The following is a 7,524-nucleotide window of genomic DNA, read 5'->3' on the forward strand; positions in this document are numbered from 1 at the left end:
CACTGTATTTTGGGGGTTACGACGTGTGCTATGTGAACCCGCAGCTACAAATGCTGGGGGCGCCTTCTTGCTGGAGTTTGTGCAGTTTTCTCAGAAAATTTGCGTTGGTTGCTATTGTGTATAACTTAGCAAGGCCTGTAGTTCTAGCACTTAACCAAGGGCTTATGTCCTTCTCTCTACTTAAGACAGCGTTCTTTCTTACGTGAGTAAAAGTGAACTTGGGGTTTTATTGTATGATGAGAGTTGTGTGAGTTTCATGTAATACGTTTAGCTAAACGTAGCATTGAGTCCACAACTGGTATGGGTGTTAGCTTACAGAGTTGTACATATGTGGCATATGAACCAAGGACCTTTTGAGTCCCTCTCTTTAGTCTGATATTTTTTCTTTGCTTAAGGGTAATGATAAAAATAGCGGGTGGCAAGTTTTTCATAAGCCAGAGCCGTGAAATAAAACCAGTTTTTTACACAAACGAGGTTATCGGCTGTGGCTGGCGTGCATGATGTAAAGCTTTTACTCTACAGGTAAGTATGTGCTTTCATGTAGCGCGCTATGTGTCACGGCTCTGCTTTTTTATGGCATCGAATCAGGGGTGAGGTGTTGAGGGGGGTGGACAGAATAACCCCCCCCCCCCCCCCCGGATATAGTTATATCCTTTACGTAACTGTTTGGCTGGGAGGTTGTGCCTTTCTACCTATCAGTTTCCCTGACGAGGGTGTTTTCTCTCTCTCCACACTGGGAGGGGGAGGGGGGAGATGTCCCTGTTTCCCACACCAAATTAGTAGGTGGGACACGGGATTCCCCCGGCCATTTGAAGATGTCACAGGCACGTTTTCTTATTGGCCAAGAGACATGTCCGTGAGTTACAGGGCCTGTGCTACAGGCCGCTGTCATTGTAAAGGAGGGGATGCAATGCAGTCGAGACTACTGGTTCTTCTGCTTTGCTCCCTGCCAGTAGTGTATATTGGGCCGTTTTGAGGAGCCTCCTCCTCAGAGAGTTTCAGAGCCTCCTCAGAGAGTTTCAGAGCCTCCTCCTAAGAGAGTTTCAGAGCCTCCCTCTCAGTGAGAGAGCCTCCTCAGAAAAGCCTTCTCCTCAGAGAGTCTTAGTCTACTTAGTCCAATTGTTACATGAACCTTTTTCAATTGTTTTACTCACGTTGAGGTCTCTCTGGGAAAACCGCTGTCTTCCCCTCTTACATAAAGAGCAGAATTGACACGGTTTTTATTCCCAGGCGCGGGAGGCCATTGAAGGCGTCACAAGCGCGTTTTCTTATTGGCCAAGAGACATGCCCGTGAGTTACAGGGCCTGTGCTACAGACCGCTGTCATTGTAAAGGATGGATGATGCGAGCAGTCGAGACTATTGGTCCTTCTGCTCTGCTCTCTAACAGTAGTGTATATTGGGCCGTTTTGTACTTAGTTCAATGTGTTACATGAACCTTTTTCAATTGTTTTACTCACGTTGAGGTCTCACTGGGAAAACCCGCTGTCTTCCCCTCTTACATAAAGAGCAGAATTGACGCGGTTGTTTTTCCCAGGCTCGTCGTGTGAGGACCCGTGTCTGTGTCTTTTGTAGACTGGCTTCCTGCTGCTCGTCCCAAACAGCAAGGGGAAACATTGTGGGGTTCTTTCTTGTTAGAAATTCACCATCACTGTTCTCGGGTTCTTTACGAGCATACACGCTGTTTTATGAAATCAGCGTGTGGTCTTACGAGACCGATCAGCGCTGGCCCAGGGTGTTTTTTCAATGATTGAATTCGCTTTTTGGGACCGGCGCGCCTTGGTTGCCCAACATCATAAAAACAGCGTTTTTTATGCGGTCGGCTGGGGAGGAGATTTTTGTCTCTACCGAGCACCAGTGCCAGTTAGACTCAAGGACTCGCGTGCATCTCTGGGGGGAGATGACGGAGTAGATCAAACATTGGCAGGGGGGTTTCACGCCCGTTAGGTGGGCCACCGGGAGCAGTGCGTTCGCCTACTGACCGTCTTGGTGGCGCCCTCTGTGATGTTTTGGATCGACACACGTACTTACCCCCCTCTTAGGACTGGGGGCGGCGGTGTGACAAGGGCACGGGACTTGTCCTGGTCGCGCCAGACCGGATCAGTTTAACCCGTTGTCCGCCCCCCTTGGGCGCAGACAAGTTCCTGGTACCCCGAAGGACCCTGAGTTTTTCCGGGGGGAAAATGCCAGGGCGGACCGGACGTCACAGGGGTTGATGTCATGAATGTGTGTGTCATATAGATGCCACTACGAGTTGCCCTTAACAGTGGTGTGCATTGGTCCATATTGTACTTTTTTGCACAATGTTAGGTGGGTGGTCCTTCTCCATTAATTTCACCCCTCCCTCCCTGCTGAGCCGGGGATGGGAGGGGGCTGTCGGGGAGGCTGTTTCTGTCAACTCCTCTATGCATCCCTGTGTAGGTCCCGATCCTCCAGGCCCAGGTCGGGCCTCCCCCTCAATGACCTGTGGCCTGGGTTAACCCTTTTTAAACCTAAAACGCTTGAACTGTGAAAGTGATGGGCAGGAAAACAAACAGCCACCACCATTGTTATAGCATAGCAAACCAGAACCTACTGAGCTGGGACAATCTTGTCAAATTCAAAGATGCCTGCCTTACCTATAAAATCCTACATGGCTTGGCTCCTCCCCCCCTCTGTACTTTCATAAAACAGAAAGCATCTGCTGACAGATATACCAGGTCTGTAGTCAGAGGGGACTGTGTAGTCCCAAACAGGAGGTCTGCTTTTAGTCAGACAGCCTTTTCCGTGAGAGCAGCCCACACCTGGAACAGTCTGCCAACACGGCTCAGGGAGTATCAAAGTTACATTTCATTTAAAACTAACTTAAAATCATGGTTGAGAGATGGTCAAGTGTGCGACCATTTTAACTGAGGGGTTGTATTGTAATGTATTTTAATGTATTTATTTGTATGTATTTTAGTGTATTGTAACCTATACTGATTCCTACTGTGTTTTAATTATTGTACTATGTTTTAATTATTGTTGTGCTCATGTCACCTGCCCCAGAGACTACAGTTGAAAATTAGCCAACTTGGCTAAACTGGCATATTTACAGTCAAATGTTCCTTAATATGCACTGTCTCTGTATTTTAAACCAATAAATACAAATACAAACTGCATTGTATAGCCTGTGTATACGCGCAGTTGTGTTTCCGGGGTTTCTTAGTGGGTTAAGGGAGCGACCACTCTCTGTTAATAAACATAAGGGGGTTGTTGTCTCTCCGGTGTGTTGGCTGCAGAGTCGACTCTCAGGTTGAGCCCGGGTCTGACCCCGGCTGCCCGAGAGTATGCCCCCGCATCTTTCATGACGTCTGCCAATTGTGTCAAACTCTTTCTCTGAACCTCGACCCCGCGGGATTAATAAATTGGCAGGGTCAGGGTTCGTGGTGGAATCTGTTTGCTAGCGGAGTTGGCTAACTCTGACTCCGCGAGGTTCGTGGCCCCATGAGATTGTGACATGGTGCACGGCATACCGAACACCCTTTCCGCCGGGATACTGTTCTTACAGTAGGCCCCTTAGGCGCCTGTCTAGTCCGCAGTGCTCCGGGCGCAGGTCGAGTTCTGCTCTTAAGACCTGTCGACCTGGATTGAGGGATCAACCTCCCCGGCGCACCAGCTGGCCCCACGACGTTGTGGGGGTGAAGCCTCCTTGGGAGCGCTTCGGAGCGGCATGCCAGGGGGAGAAGGGCCTTCACCTATTTTAGGCCCTGTCCGATATGCTGGCGATATGAGGGGTGGTGTCACCAGTGACCGTCTGGTGATGTCTCGATGCCGCGGCCTCGTTGACCTCACCAGGCCCCTTTTTCAGGGGGTCCTAGCCCCCGGGATGTGGCCTGGGGCTGGGACCTCCTCCGTGCCCTGCTGCTACGGCCTTGCCACGGGGTTGGGGCTTTTTGACCCCGACCCCGCGATGTTGGGGGCTGTGACGTTTTTTTTTTGCTTCACGTCCGTTCCCTGTTGGCGTGCGGGATGCTCGTCCGAGTAGTCGCGGGCCCTTCTATACGAAGGTAAGTCCCACGGTCTGCTCACCCTGTGCGTTTGAGGTGCTAGGGGGGGGCGGGGGCCCAGATCCTCCCCGGTATTCTGATGGTTGTAGGGGGCCTCAGCGGGTACATCTGTTGAGCTTTCCTCTCTGCTCCACTCTTGTGTTCCAGTAGGCAGAGCGCAAGCCATAAATGAAATATAACGAAGGTTATCCTATAACCCTAGTTATATGAATTATGGCGAGCACTCTGCTTTGACTCACTGAGGACCCTACAGTCTTCCGTTTCAGCGGTGAAAGACTGGGGAAGGAGCTGGTAGTATGGCCATAACCCCGCTTATATGTGAGCGGATGTGGGCATGGTCAGGCAGGTGAGTGCGTACACGTGGGTGAAAGTTTTCATGATAGTATATGATTAAAGGGATAGTTCCAGTAGGCAGAGCGCTCGCCATAATTCATATAACTAGGGTTATAGGATAACCTTCGTTCTCCCTCCAAGGTTCAGTAGATACTTTTGTCTCCAAGGCCAGCTTCAGAATGCCAGATGTAATTATTCCTTAGGCTAATGTCTGTGTTGATGGAAATTCTCATTATTCCACTCTACCTTACAACAATTTATTCAGAGGCATACATATATAAGAAGAAATTAAACTGAATTATCCACCTAAGGGGTTGAACTACACTCAAAGAAAGGTTAAATCACTGAGATAACATTACCAAGGATTTCACTGTTTGCTGTTTCACAAAGGGCAGCCTCTGCCCTGAGGTACAGTGCCACTGCGTGATGTCAAATAGCAAAGGAGAGCAGGGGTTTGGAGAGCCTTGTGCAAATGACACACTGATAGGTTAAAGGAACACACTTAGCCCTGGCCAAGAGAGACAGAGATAGGCGACTGCTCTGAAGCAGAGTGTAACCTACACTGAACCCATGTCTCTTTCTTCAAGCATCAAGTCAGGATTTTAGATCATTTTGAATTCTGAGAAATACACATCGCTTTCTGTGTATTTCCCCCCTTTTCTCTTGAAAACAATATTAGATTCAAGATTAGACTAGATTCAAATGTATTGTCATCATACAGCACAAGTACAGTACAACGAAAATAAGTTTGGCATCCAACCAGAGTGCAAATGTAGCAATAGTAATATACAATGTACAGGTGATTAAACTGGGTACAAAATGAAAAGATGAAGAAGAGCCAGATTCATGTATGCAGTCAATGTGTTTGACTCTCTGGCTGTGGAGATCAGAGTGTGAAGGGGTGAATCATTGAGTTTTACTCTCTGAATTCACACACAATCTACAAAGTTTCAACATTTCAGGAGGTGAGCAAAAACTGGATTCTTTCCCCATTGACACCTGTTCGCTTTTGACATGTTGCCATGCATTTAGAATAACTAGGGTCGGCTGTAGTTCTACACCAGTGGTTACATTACATTTACATTACATTTAGTAATGTTAGTCATTTAGCTGACGCTTTTATCCAAAGCGACTTACAAGTTCTGTATGACAAGTCATCGGGAAGGGCACAACTCTATCAGCTGAGTAACAATGTTCATCAAAGTGTTGAGTGCTACAGTGTAGGTTAGTTTATTAGGACAAGTGCATGACAGTAAGGTTAGTTAGGGTTAGACTTTTTATTTTTATTTATATATATTTTTTTCAGATAATGGTCGACGGCGAAAGATTGGACGGGTTTCGGCTGTCCTAACTGGGGTGGGTAGTTCATTCCACCATTGTGGGGCAAGGACTGAGAAAAGGCAGGTTCTCCTTGATAACCCTCCCAGAGCTCGGATAGGAGTGGGTCTGAGACGGCCAGAAGATGCAGAGCGTAGGGGTCTTGAGGGTGTGTAGTTAGAGACCATTGACCGGAGGTAGGTGGGAACGGTTCCCTTTGCCGCACGGTATGCTGCAGGTTCTGGTTGTCGCTGCGATGTGAGCAGATAAGTTCAACTCAGTGGTGGCTACTGACCAAATTCTTTGGTGAAGCACAAATAATTATATTATATTATATATTAAATTATATTTTTAAAACATCCCCAAGGCTACCTACCAGGTGTCAGGCTCCTCATTCGCTTCCATACATTTTGGGGACCATGTTTAAATATCATACTTCTGAACTATAAACAAACTACTGCTGTGACGATTTCAATAAAACAGACCATTGTGAGTCAATGGTACATGCTTTTTTTTGGCATTTGCATTTGCCCTGCGTGGAATGTTTATGGAGTGGTTATCATGGTTACCTGCTGTCTTGCTGGAAGAAAGATTCTAAACATTCTGTGAGAAGTTGACAGTTGGTAACATACAAAACCATTCAAACAGTTCTTATTCTTATTCCTGATGTCTGGAAGAATATGTGAGTGTCTTGTGAGAAATGCTTCCAAACCCCATTGAACTGTATTACAGTTGCAAACTAATTCTACAGGTTGGTGTTCATTTCTCAAAAACAACAAATAATCTGAATGCCATAGGAAAGGGCTTGATTAGTGATCACTAGGATGCTCTCCTGACCCTTCCCAGAAATAGCTTTGTAATCAACAGGCCTCACTATCACACAGACTGAACTGTTGTTTCTGTGAGTGGAGGCAACTTTCTCTGAGAAAACAGGAAAGCAGCTCAGCGTTGAGGGAAACGTGAACAAGAGTAACACTTAAAAGGACAATTACGTGGGTAATTAGAAAGTAAACGCATGCATTTCAGCCACCGACACACACACACACACACACACACACACACACACACACACACACACACACACACACACACACACACACACACACACACACACACACACACACACACTGGACGCAGCGGTCAAGAAGAAATTGCTCGTTAGCCACAGAGTAAAATACAGCCAAATAATTGATAATCAACACAGACCCACAGCTACTAAAATATATATATATATTTTAAATCCACTCACCATTGACGTTACTTCTTTATGAGGAAATAGTGTCCTAGTCCCTTGATCACTTGTAAATAAAATCCATCCTTCGATATTTCGTTCAATGTTGCAAATCCAGAAATGCAAACAGTCTTTTGTGAAATGTTCCATTTTTGGGACTGTCCAACTAGGTGGTCACCCAAGCGATTCAAGTCAACACAACAGCCAAAGCAGTGAGAAAGCACTCACTCGACCGATCTCATCTTCCGTTGAATAGTGCAGCTTCTCCATCGTGACAAGTCCGACTCGAGACACTTTCTTTTATCCCATAGAAAGTGTAAACAATAGGCCATGTCGCCTTAACACTCGGAGCAGGACGAGGAAGCTAACTAAGCTAGCTAGTAGCTACTACCAGTGCCTACCAGAGCCTTCTCTGGCTACAACTAGCGTTAGCGACCACGCTACGGTCAACTACACTATACAAAAAAATATTAAAAAACAATGCACAATACAGTTGAACAGAAAAGATCAAAAGATGAATTAATTATTATATTAGGCTGATCTCTTTTTTTCTTTTCTCAAATTTCACAGCAGTTCTCACTGTTACTACAGCAGCCGGAGATCACTGGTGATGACAT

This window comes from Notolepis coatsorum, assembly GCF_963971535.1.
Source record: "Notolepis coatsorum genome assembly, chromosome: 6".
Classification (NCBI taxonomy): domain Eukaryota; kingdom Metazoa; phylum Chordata; class Actinopteri; order Aulopiformes; family Paralepididae; genus Notolepis; species Notolepis coatsorum.